The sequence below is a fragment of the Prionailurus bengalensis genome, chromosome E4 (genome assembly GCF_016509475.1).
Source record: "Prionailurus bengalensis isolate Pbe53 chromosome E4, Fcat_Pben_1.1_paternal_pri, whole genome shotgun sequence".
NCBI classification, from domain to species: domain Eukaryota; kingdom Metazoa; phylum Chordata; class Mammalia; order Carnivora; family Felidae; genus Prionailurus; species Prionailurus bengalensis.
Window position 1 is genome coordinate 35,758,485 of NC_057360.1, and position 13,384 is coordinate 35,771,868.

The 13,384-nt window shown below is 38.0% G+C and overlaps 1 pseudogene; it reads right to left on the bottom strand.

Moving 5' to 3' along the window:
* Positions 1-9,845: 9,845 nt before the first annotated feature.
* Positions 9,846-11,122, bottom strand: LOC122475913 (annotated as a pseudogene).
* Between the last annotated feature and the right edge of the window lie 2,262 nt (positions 11,123-13,384).

The following is a 13,384-nucleotide window of genomic DNA, read 5'->3' on the forward strand; positions in this document are numbered from 1 at the left end:
GTAGACATTTCATAGAAATCTCTGAAGGCTCTCCCCTGTTACAATATGTCCTCTTATGTTCTCCTTCCTAAGAGGCCTATACTAAATACAACCTTCATCACTGGCTAAAAAGGGACTTAAGGTGTCTAAAGAATAATTACAATTTTGTTTTGCCCTGGATTAAATACTTGGGACACCTTATTTCAAATCAAGAGTTGCTCCTTGATCCAGCTGGAGTCCAGGGAATATTGTCCTTCCCCCCTCAAAAACCAAATACCAACTACAGGGTTTTGGGGGCTTAGCTGGATACTGTAGAAACTGGGAATCCAACTTTTCAGCCTTGGCTTAACCACTTTATTCCCTCAACTCCAACCAACCTGATGCCCTTACGTGGAACAATGAAAGTCAAGAAGTCCTCATGAAACTAAAAGCCCCTCGAATCCACCAGTTTTGGAATGCCCTTGCCATTCTAACCCAGTGGGGGTTAGACAGGGGGACAAACACAGGCCTGTTGGCTATTATAGCCAACAGTTGGATCCTGTAGCCAATGGACTGCCACCCTGCATGAAAGCCAAAGCTGTAGGTGCTGAATTACTTGGAGAAGTCACCAAGGGTTCCCCATTATGTTCCCCCTTTCTCAATTCTTATCATACTCAGCATTTATCTTCTAGCAGATTAAACTCTTATAAAGTTCTCTATCAACCCCCAAATGTTACTGTCACATGCTATAATTCCTTAAATCCTGCTACCCGGCTGCCTTTACCCTCTGCTGAAACTCCTAGGACTGTATCTAACAGACTTCTCATACCACAAGCAGATTTACAGGAAATGCCACTTGAAAATGCAGACAGTCTAGTTTACTGATGGCTCTTAAAAAACTATCAAGCTGGCTTTGAGGTTGTCTCCTTAACTGAAAACACTGAAGCAGACCTATCACAGTCTGCTTAGCTCATCAGCTAAGTCATCTTAGCTCAACAAGCTGAATCATTTGCCTTAATCCGAGCCTGACTTTTGGCAGAAGGACAGACCATTAACATTTACACCAATCGTTGCTGTGCTGTTGGTGTAGCACATGTTTTGGTATGTTCTGGGAACAAAGAGGGTTTTAACTTCTATTGGGCAACAGATTAAAAATAGTTCTTATGTCTTAGAACTGTTATATTGCTATTTCAAGGACCTACGTCTTTGGCTATTATGAAAATCCTGGCTATTCAATGGCAAACACCAAGGAAACAAAAGGGAATCATTTGGCTGGTGCAGCTGCCAAACAGGCTGCTTTAAAAAATTTAAGCCATTTTTTGAATTCCCACTAGCTAGTGGGACTTTAACAAAAAATCTTAAATACTTATAACACCCAAGGATTTGCCTCAGGAAGGGATCAAAAAAACTTGGTCTGATCAAGGCTGCCAATCTGACTCTCAATGAAATATTTGGTATGGGTCGAATGATAGACCAGTCCTCTCTGATTATGTCCAGAAACAAATTTTTAATTGTATTTATGAACTTAACTCATTGGAATACTGACAAGATGGTCTTTGGGGAAAGCAATACTTTTGGAAACCATTTTCAAAAGTAACCTCACCTCTCAAATTTATGAAAAATGTCAGATTTGCCCTAAACATACCCCTGGAAAACATCTTCATACTTCAAAAGGACATTTTCCCTCCTGGTCTCTTTGAGGTATGGCAATTGGATCTTATATAGCTGCCACCATCTCAGCAATATAAATATGTTTTTGTAATGGTTTGTGTATTTTCTCACTGGGTAGAAGCCTCTCCTTGCCACAGAGCTATAGCCTTAGCAGGAGGAAAAATGTCATTAGAAAAGATTATTCCAAATTGGGGAATGCCCCCAGAACTTCATAGCGGCTGAGGAATCCATCTCACTGGACAGATCTTATAGGTCATTTGCCACATTTGGCCACTTATGCAACATTTTGAGTGTGCCCATCATCCTCAATCATCCGGCCTTGTAGAATGTACCAAGGGCATTATAAAAATTCAGTTGGCAAAACTTATGGAATCTTTCCACCTGCCATGGCCAAGAGCTCTTCCCTTGGGACTGTTGACTCTTAGATCCATTCCCTATGGGTGACATAACTCTCTCCCTTTGAAATAATATTTGGAAGAGCAATGAGAATAGATCAAGGTGTATGTGAACCCAGATTACCTAAAGGTGAGATGATGACTTACTGTAAGGGATTAATTCAGACCCTATAAGGAAATGAAAAATTAGTAGAACAGTCTTTCTGCAGCATGCTCCAGGAGATGAAGACCTCAAACATCATGGCCTTCAACCCAGAGACATGGTTTATTGGAAAAGACACCTCCATAAAGATTCCCTCCAGCAAGATGTGGAGGATCATACCAGCTATTATTGACTAATCCTTATGCTGCTAAATTAGAAGACATAGACTCATGGATATATGTTTCCTATTTTAAAAAGTCTTCAACATCTTAACTGGGCTACCAACCAGAGACCTTAAACTAACCCTTTCTTGGAAAAAGAAGATGATGTCTGTGTAGACTGCTCTCCAAAGACTAAGGACCAGGCCACTATTATGTTAACAAGGTCCATCACACCAATTCTCATGAGGCTTATGAGTTTATTAATATTTCTCTTCCTTCTCATCACCATTTTCAATTGGAAGAACAATGCTATAATTCATATGTCTCAATCCCTTGCTACTTCTGAAACCTTTACCTACAGGGTCCTTTACTGATAATGATTATCTCATAATGTTACCTATATACAGTTTCTCCATGGTCCCAAATATTTCCATTAGTTACTACAAAACACCATCTCTAACACTTATTTTGTCAGGATATTCTTGCCTCAAGGAAAGCCTCCATGTTTCATGCTTATTCTCCCAAATTAGAGACAACCTTGAATGTAAACTTGGTACAGCCAATGTGGAAAACAGTATGGAGGTTCCTTAAAAAGTTAAAAATAGAACTACCTATGATCCCATAATCGCACTACTGGGTATTTACCCAAAGACTATGAAAACATTAATTCAAAGGGATATATGCACCCCTCTGTTTATTGCAGCATTATTTACAATAGCCAAACTATGGAGGCAGCCTGTGTCCACGAATTGATGAATGGGTAAAGAAAATTTGGTATATATACACAATGGAATATTACTCAGCCATAAAAAAGAATGAAATCTTGCCATTTGCAATGACATGGATGTAGCTAGAGAGTATAATCCTAAGTGAAATAAGTCAGAGAAAGACAAACACCATATGGTTTCACTCATATATGGAATTTAAGAAAAAAAAGGGGGGAAAAAAGATAAACCAAGAAACAGATTTATGTATAAAGAACACCGATGGTTACCAGAGGGGAGGTGGTTGGGGGAATGGGTGAAATAGGTGATGAGGATTAAAGAGGACACTTGATGAACACTGAGTAATGTATAGAATTGTTGAATCACTGAACTGTACACCTGAAACTATTAAAACACTGTATGTTAACAGGAATTAAAAACTTAAAGTCCACCTCCTGCATTAATAGAACTTTCATTAGCAAAAGATGGGAACCTACTCCACTCTTTTCCTAGAATTACCTCTATACAAATTATATATCTTCTACCTGTCCAAAACAATTTTTTTTCAACTATCCATCTCCATTAGGCCAAGTCCTTTGGATGTCTCCATTTGAGACATTGACCCATTATGCACCAAGCCTTCTGATACCTTTGATAACTTAGTATTACCCTTTTATGAATAATATGTTTAACCAAACCATTGGACTCCCAAGGCTGTCTAATCCTGGGCTGGTTTCTAAAATGAAAGCTTAAACAATCAAACACTATCTGGAATTCTGGGCATCCCTGAATATCTTTGCACACATATTACCACACCTTAGGCATTTGGTTGTTTAGATATTACCACACTGGGCAATGCCTTTTGGACCACCTTATTTCCCTCTGACCATTCTTAGATCCCAATTAATCTCCCATCACATGAAGATATGGGTCTTGTTCATAATAATTATCCTGATGAAAATCTTTCTGTTTGTGAATAGCTGTGGAAATGCCCAGGGATGTGATCTTCAGGCTTTTCTGGTGATATCCATAATTATCTCTTTTGAGGTTTATATTCCCGGCTGGGGGTTGGTACCTTCTAACATAACATCATGTTACCAAATTTAACCAGAACAATTAATAGAGTTACTAGCTCAATGGCCTGAGCTATTAGTTCTGAAGAAAAATCTTTAGATTCCCTAGCCTGAGTGGTTCTTGATAATAGAATAGCATTAGATTACAAAGTAGGGGTTTGTGCAATAGCTAAAACCTCATGCTGTATTATTCAAATTAGCTAAATTCTTAAAGGGACATTCAAGCTAAATTCCCTCATATTTTTAACTGGCTTCTCTCGGGATTTGGGACTCTGGTGTTCAAGTCTACAAATTGTATTATTAATTGCTGTTTTATTCTGTATATTATTCATTGTTTTGCTCAAAATAATGGTTGCTTAAAGTCTTAAAAACATTCTTCAAACTTACCCACTGACAATCAACAAGTGACACTTGAACTGACATAGCCTAAGGTCCACTTCCTTGAACCTCCTTGTTTCTCAGCTGTACCCTTAAAACTCTTGCACAGCAAGCTTATTAAACATGATGAATATTGACCAACCATGAGACTCTCCCCTCCTGGAGAGTTGATAGACGTGGAACAGGTTGTTGGCCACTCCGGCATCACAATGGGACTATAAAACCAAAGGTTTATCATTGATGCTTACTATATAGAAATATCTCAGTCAAAAGGGGGAAATGATAATGGAGAAAATAAAGCATTGCTAAGAGAGAGGGTTATTTAAAATGGATATTGGAGGACACTGAGGAAGTGGGGCTTAGGCACATCTCATGTCTCAAACCCTCAGAATTCTTGCTGAACTCAACTAAAAGTCAAAACATCTGCATATTAAAATGAGCATAAATGGACTTTCTATCTAATACTTTCTAGCAATTGATCACATATAGATTAGTCTTACGGTAGCTATACCAGCACCAATCACATCTCATTCAAAATAACTTAAGTAAATTCCTTCTTTAAAAACTCTAACATCCATTGTTTCTCCCCCAGAGTACACTTTTGATTTTGGTTGAATCTGTGTCTCTCAGACTGCAATCCCTAAGACCCCAACTAAATACATGTATTTTATTTTGCAACTTGCAAAACAAACTGAGTTGGATAATCAGGACATCTGGAATTTCCTTAGTTTTAACTTTTATCCAGACTAAGTCTTCAATAGGTCTCCAGAGATCCTCAGAAGTTAATATATAATCTATCTTACCCCTAAACCACCTCTTGAGTATTTTTGGTAGGGTTAGTGAGTCATATTTGCTATTGTCCTCCTGTCTTTCATAATTGTGTTCAAAATATATTTTATCAGAGAGACACTTAATACAGAATTCCAAATGGCTGTATAATATGGTAAAGCAGTATTAAGATAATCATCGTAGCCAGTGTAGCACCAAATTATAACAGCTGTCAATTTTTGTCCATTCAAAGGCTGTTTATAATTTCAGTAGGATGCTATAGATGTAAATAGTATATTAAGTTTAAAATTTGTCAATCTGAAAACGGGTTTAACCAGATTTTGGTCAGTTATAAATTTAGTATAATGTATCAGCCTGTATTTCAAATTTGGCATGTAGTATGATATATATCCCAGAGCACTGACCAACATTATTTATTATTATTTTGGTTTAGATTGTAGACTACTGAATTATTTTAGTGGGGGGAAGACAAAAACTCAAAGGCAGTCTTTGGCAACAGAGAGATGCCTCCAGGAACAAAGGAACTGTTAGTACCATTTCCATCCCCTCCCCCTCAGCATAAGCACGGGGCTAGGTGCACACACCAGCACACCACCAACACCTGCTACTAACTTACACCAAGCCCCAATCCCCATGCACCTAGTCATGCTTGTTTCAGTCCCAGTGCTGTGGGCCTCCTCCCTCAGTAGACTGGCATAAACTCCTGCCAACACCACATCTCCCAATCTAAGAGTTTTGCAGGGTCTCCATTCTGGTGGAGACCTAGAGACAGATCTCAATTCACAAGCAGACTAGAGCACACCTAGTTAAAATTTGCCACATTCAGGCCAGGGGCCAAACATGGCCCACAACAGGAGAAGACAGCCTTTGCAGATGACTGGCCTAAAGGATAAAGTGGCCAGGACACAACAGCAGCATGCAGAATACATTCAAGACACTCTCTGAAGTGCCAGTCCCTGGGAAACAAGGGACACAACCCTGTAGGGCACTAAACAACCTCTTCATAAGGCCATTACACTTAAGAACAGGACATGTGGCTGACTTTACTAACACAGAAATAGGCACAGAAACTTAGACAAAATAAGACAGAGGAATTTGCCCTAAATGAAACAGAACAAGGCCATGGCTAGAGATCTAAGTGAAACAGATGTAAGTGACATGTCTGATGGAGAATTTAAAGTAATTATCATTGGGGTGCCTGGGTGGCTCAGTTGTTTAAGAGTCCAACTCTTGGTTTTGGCTCAGGTCATGATCTCATGGTTAGGGTCAATCCCTGTGTTCAGCTCTGAGCTGACAGTGTGGAGCCTGCTTAGGATTCTCTCTCTCCCTCTCTCTTTGCCCTCCTGGTTACACACACTCTGTCTCAAAAATAAATCAACATAAAAAAAATGATCATAAAGATACTCATTGGACTTGAGAAAAGAAAGAATGGAAGACATCAGTGAGACCCTTAAAACAGAGATAAGGAATAACAAAAGGCATCCAGATTGGCAAGGAGGAAGACAAACTTTCACTCTTCACAGATGACATGATACTCTATGTGGAAAATCCAAAAGACTCCACTAAAAACCTGCTAGAACTAATACATGAATTCAGCAATGTCTCAGGATATAAAAATCAATGTACAGAAATCAATTGCATTTCTGTACACCAATAATGAAGCAGCAAAAAGAGAAATCCAGGAATCGGTCCCATTTACAATTACACCAAAACCCATAAAATACCTATGAATAAGCCTAATAGGTAAAAAATCTATACACTGCAAACTATAGAAAGCTTATGAAAGAAACTGAAAAACTGAAAAAATGGAAAAACATTCTATGCTCATGGATTGGAAGAATAAATATTGTTAAAATGTCAATACTACCCAAAACATTCTACATATTCAATGCAATCCCTATCAAAATAATACCAGCATTCTTCAGAGCTAGAACAAACAATCCTAAAATTTGTATGTAACCACAAAAGACCCTGAATGGCCAAATCATTCTTAAAAAAGAAAGCCAAAACTGGAGGCATCACAATTCCAGACTCCAAGCTATCTTACAAAGCTGTAATCATCAAGACAGTATGGTACTGGCACAAGAACAGACACGCAGATCAATGGAACTTCTAGAATAGAGAACCCAGAAATGGACCCACAAACATATGGCCAACTAATCTTTGACAAAGCAGGAAAGAATATCCAATGGATAAAAGATAGTCTCTTTAGCGAACGGTGCTGGGAAAACTGGACAACAACATACAGAAGAATGAATCTGAATCACTTTCTTACATGATACACAAACTCAAAATGGATGAAGACCTAAACATAAGAGAGGAAGCCAAAATCCCAGAGGAGAAAACTGGCAACAATCTCTTTGACCTTAGCTGCAGCAACTTCTTACTTGACATGTCTCCAGAGATAAGAGAAACAAAAGCAAAAATGAACTATTGGGACCTCATCAAGATAAACTTGTGCACGGCAAAGGAAGCAATCAGCAAAACTAAAAGGCAACTGACAGAATGGGAAAAGATATTTGTAAATGACATATCAGATAAAGGTTTAGTATCCAAAATCTATAAAGAACTTATCAAACTCAACACCTAAAATACAAATAATCCAGTGAAGAAATAGGCAGAAGACATGAATAGACACACTTTTCCAAAGAAGACATCCAGATGGCTAACAGACACATGAAAAAATGCTCAACATCATTCACCATCAGGGAAATGCAAATTAAAGCCACACTGAGATACCATCTCACACATGTCAGAATGGCTAAAATTAACAACTCAGGCAATATCAGATATTTGCAGGAATGCGGAGAAAGAGGAACTCTTTTGCACTGCTGGTGGGAATGCAAGCTGGTGCAGCCACTCTGGAAAACAGTATGGAGGTTCCTAAAAAAATTGAAAATAGAACTATCCTATGACCCAGCAATTGCACTACTAGGTAATTATCCAAAGGATACGGAGTGTCGATTTGAAAGGGCATATATATCCCAATGTTTATAGCAGTGCTATCAACAACAGCCAAAGTATAGAAAAAACCCAAATGTCCATTGATGAAAGGATAAAGATCTATGCATAAAATGTATATACAGAATGCAGTATTACTCAGTGATCAAATAGCATGAAATCTTGCCATTTGCAACTACGCAGATGGAACTAGAGTGTATTATGCTAAGCAAAATAAGCCAGAGAAAGACAAATATCATATTATTTCATTCATATGTGGAATTTAAAATACGAAACAGATGAACATAAGGGAAGGGAAGCAAAAATAATATAAAAACAGAGAGGGAGGATTGCTGGTGGGGTGTTGGGTGGAGGGAAGGGCTAAAGGGATGAGGGGCAACAAGGAGGACACTTGTTGGGATCAGCACTGGGTTTTATAGGTAAGTGATGAATCACTAAATTCTGTTCCTGAAATTATTGCACTGTATGTTAACTAACTTGGATTTAAATTAAAAAAAAATAGAGATAAAGTTTCAATAAAAATGAGAAACATGCTCAATGGAATGAACAGCAGCCTAGAAGAAGCAGAGGAACAAATTAATGACCTAAAATACAGAGTGATGGAAAGTAATCAAGCTGAACAAAAGAGGAAAAAAAGAACTACACAAAACAAGAATAGACATAGGGAATTCAGTGACTCCATCAAATATAATAACATTTGTATTATAGGGATCTCAGAAGAAGCAGCAAGAGAAAAGGGGGAAGAAAATATATTTAAAGAAATAATAGCTGAAAACTTCCTTCATCTGGGGAAGGAAACAGATATCCAGATCCAGGAGGCACAGAGAACCCCCCAAAAAATCAAAAGCAGATCCGCACCAAGACATATTGTAATTATAGTGGCAAAATATAGTGATAAAAAAAATAAAAGCAGCAAGACTAAGGAAGACCATTGCATACAAGGGAAACTCCATAAGGCTATCAGTGAATTTTTCAGCAGAGACTTTGCAAGCTAGAAGGGAGTGGCATGATATATTCAACATGCCAAATAGGAAAAACCTGCAGCCAAGAAAACTCTATCCAGCAAGGCTATCATTCGGAATAGGGGAGATAAAGAGTTTCTCAGAAAAACAAAACCCAAAGGAGTTCATGACCACTAAACTAGTCCTGCAAGAGATATTAAAGAGGACTGTTTTGGTGTTTTCTTCAAAGTGACAATGTTAAAGTAGGAAACACAAAAGTAGAAAAATGAATATTTCTGTAAAAAATCAGCTAAGGAACTCACAAAAAGATGTAAATCATGGCATCATAGACATAATATTTGGGGAGGAGAGGAGTAAAGAATGGTTCCAAACTTAAATGACCATCAAATTATAGACTTCTATATGCATAAGATGTTATATACAAACCGAATGGCAGCCAAAAATAACCTCTAATAGATATGCAAAGAATAAATAGAAAGAAATCCAAATATATCACTGAACAAGCAAACTGTGAAAGAAAGGATGAAAGAAAAACTTCAGAAACAATCACAAAACAAGGGATAAAATGGCAATAAATACATATCTATCAATAGTTAATTTTTGTTTTGTCTTTAACATTTATTGACATGGTTTACCATAAGGACTGCAAAGAATGACTCAGATGTGTTTACTTAGAAAGTGTGTGGCACTGAGTGACTCACTGCTGCCCAAGTTCCAGAGCTCTTCCTGTAGGGTGTAAAGGACACGTGTCAGCTACAGGAACCTTATCCCAGCTTCTAATTAGATGCCATCACATATCCTGTCACCCTTCTGCATACCCATGGGGACACAGTAATTAAGTGCCAGCCAAGTTGTTGCCAAGCCTGGGGACAATCCTGGCACCATGACACTAGCAAATGCACTCAGCCAGCTTATGAATATGAGTCTTGGGACCCTCCCTATAGTTGAGGTGGCAGAGGTTCCCACATCGAGAAAGAAATGTAGTCTGTAGTTCTCTGAAACCATGCTGGCCTGGCTGGAAAAATAATGGGGTATACAGGTGTAGGTTGCTGGCCTAGTATGCTTCTCCACTCTGTATTCTCCTTAACTCTGACCCAATGCTGTGCATGCTGAACCCACATACGCTTGTCAGTCCTCCAAGGTAAAACATGTCAGTAATACTTGGTGGTTTATTGCCAATGGGCACCAACATCCCACCCCAAAGAGATTCTCAAAAACTGAATCGAATATGAGTTGTTTATTCAACTGAAGCTTAAAATCTTCTTTTATGAAGCTTATGTCCCCTGTGGTGTAGCCTGCCAGTTCCTGGTGAACTTTCAGCAAAGTACCTCCTCTTGGCAAGATGGAGGAGTTCCAACAGTTGATGACCATTGCTTCATGACTTCAGTGACTGTCCACTTTCCTTCCTGACAGTAAAGGGTGCCATCCTCCTGAAGCAGCCCAGCTCTCACCACATGCCCTCCCACTTGATGGTGTGACTGGTCTTCCATTAATCTTCCATTAATCTCCTTAATCTGGCTTATTTCAAAGGTAATGTCTAGTGCATTTGGAAGTGCATCATCACTTTGTCATATATTAATCAAAACATTCACTTGCCTAATATTCCTAGGTGAAGCAATTTTTCACAGGCTTTGCGAGATTTCCACATCACCTCAATAAGGTTTTTACCTTAAAAAGGCCTCCAATTTCACATATGATGACATCATCTTTAGTTCTTCCAAGTCTATCAAAATGAAGGTGTTAAACAACCACATCTTTGTTTTCAAGGATTTCCTGTTTAGCTTCAGGTTCAGCTTCAACAAGTTCAGCTTATCTCCTACTGCTCCAAATCTGGTCCATTAGCTGGAAGAGGCTCCCAACTCCAGGCGTGTATTGTCCCTATGACTTCCACTGGCTACCACCTTGCAGAGCTGCCTGGGCCTGACCATGGCTCAGCTGGTGAGAGCAGAGGGCAGGTCCACTGTGGTGGAGCTACTAGTCAATGCAACACTCACAAGCCCTTAGACACAGTGCACTCTATCAATCATTACTTTCAATGTAAATGGACTAAACACTCCAAAAGACAGGGTGACAGGTGGATAAAAAAAAGAAAGAGACCCAACTATATGTTGCCTATAGAAAACTCATTTTAGACCTAAAGACCCCTGCATACTGAAAGTGAGGGGATCGAGAGACATTTATCATGCAAATGATGTCAAAAGAAAGCTGAAGTAGTAATACTTAGATAAGTAGATTTTATATGCTTTTTTAAAATTTTAGTTTTATTTTTTTTGTTTGTTTAAAGAGAGAGCATGAATGGGGGAGAGGGGCAGAAAAAGAGAGAAGATCTTAAGCAGGCTCCATGCTCAGCATATATAAAAAACACACAGTGAACATCATACTCAATGGGGGAAAAATGGAAAACTTGCCCCTTAAGGTCAGGAACAAGACAAGGATGTCTACTTTCATCACATTTTATTCAACATAGTACTGGGTGTCCTAGCCACAGTAATAAGATTAAAAGAAATAAAAGGCGGATGCAAGGAAGAATTCAAACTTCACTATTTGCAAATAACCTAATACTAGATATAGAAAGTCCAAAAGACTTCACAGAAGAACTACTATAACTGATAAATGAATTTTGTAAAGTTGCAGGATACAAAATCAAAGTGCAGAAATCTGTTGCATTACTATGCAATAATGAAGAATAGAAATTAAGAAAAAAATTCCATTTACAAATGCACCAAAAATAATAAAATAGGAATAAATCTAACCAAAGAGGTAAAAGACCTGTACTCTGAAAAATATAAAACATTGATGAAAGAAATTGAAGAAGACACAAAGAAATGGAAAACCATTCCATGTTCATGGATTAGAAGAACAAATACTGTTGAAATGTCTATACTATCCAAAGCAATCTACAGATTTAATGCAATCTCTATCAAAATACTAAAAGCATTGTTCACAGAACTTGAACAAATGATCCTAAAATTTACATGGAACCACAGAGACCCCAAATAGCCAAAGCAATTTTGAAAAAGAAAGCTGGAAGTATCACAATTTCATACTTCAAGTTATATTGCAAAGCTATAGTGATCAAACCAGTATGATACTGGCACAAAAATAGATCCATAGATCAATAGAACAAGAAAGAAAACCCAGAAATAAACCCACAATTGTATGATCAGTTGGTCTTCAAAAATGCAGGAAAGAATATGGAATGGTAAAAAGACAGTCTCCTTAGCAAATGATGTTAGGGAAACTGGACCATTTTCTTATACCATACCACAAAAACAAACTCAAAATGGATTAAAGACCTAAATGTGAGACCTGAAACCATAAAAATACTAGGAGAGAGCACAGGCAACAATGTCTTTGATACTGGCCATGGCAACATTTTTCTAGCTATGTCTCTTGAGGCAAGGGACATAAAAGCAAAAATAAACTATTCACTACATCAAAATAAGATTCTACACAGTACAGGAAACAATAAAATTAAAGGGCAACCTACTGAAAAGGAGAAGATATTTGCAAATGACACATCTAATAAAGGGATAGTATCCAAAATATATAAAGAATTTATATAACTCAATACCCAAAAAAACAATCCAATAAAAACTGGGCAGAAGGAATGAACAGGCATTTCTCCAAAGAAGACATGCAGAAGGCCAACAGACACATGAAAAGATGCTCAACATCACTCATCATCAGGAAAATGCAAAATCAAAACTACATTGAGATGTCACCTCACACCTGTCAGAATGGCTAAAATAAAACACACAGCAAGTGTTGGCAAAGATGTGGAAACAAACGCTCTTGCACTGTTGATGGTAATGCAAACTGGTCTAGCCAATGTGGAAAACTGTATGGATTTTTGTCAAAAATAGAACTATCCTATGATCCAGTAATCACACTACTGAGTACCTAAAGAATATGAAAACACTAATTGAGAGACATATGTTTATAGCAGCATTATTTACAATAGCCAAACTGTGGAAGCAGCCCAAGTATCTATTGACTGATGAATTGATAAAGACAATGTGGTGTGTGTGTGTGTGTGTGTGTGTGTGTACACACACACACAGTGGGATATTATTTAGTCATAAAAAAGAATGAAAATTTTGCCATTTGCAATGACATGGGTGGAGCTAGACAGTGTAATGCTAAACGAAATAAGTCAGAGAAAGACAAATACCATATAATTTCACTCA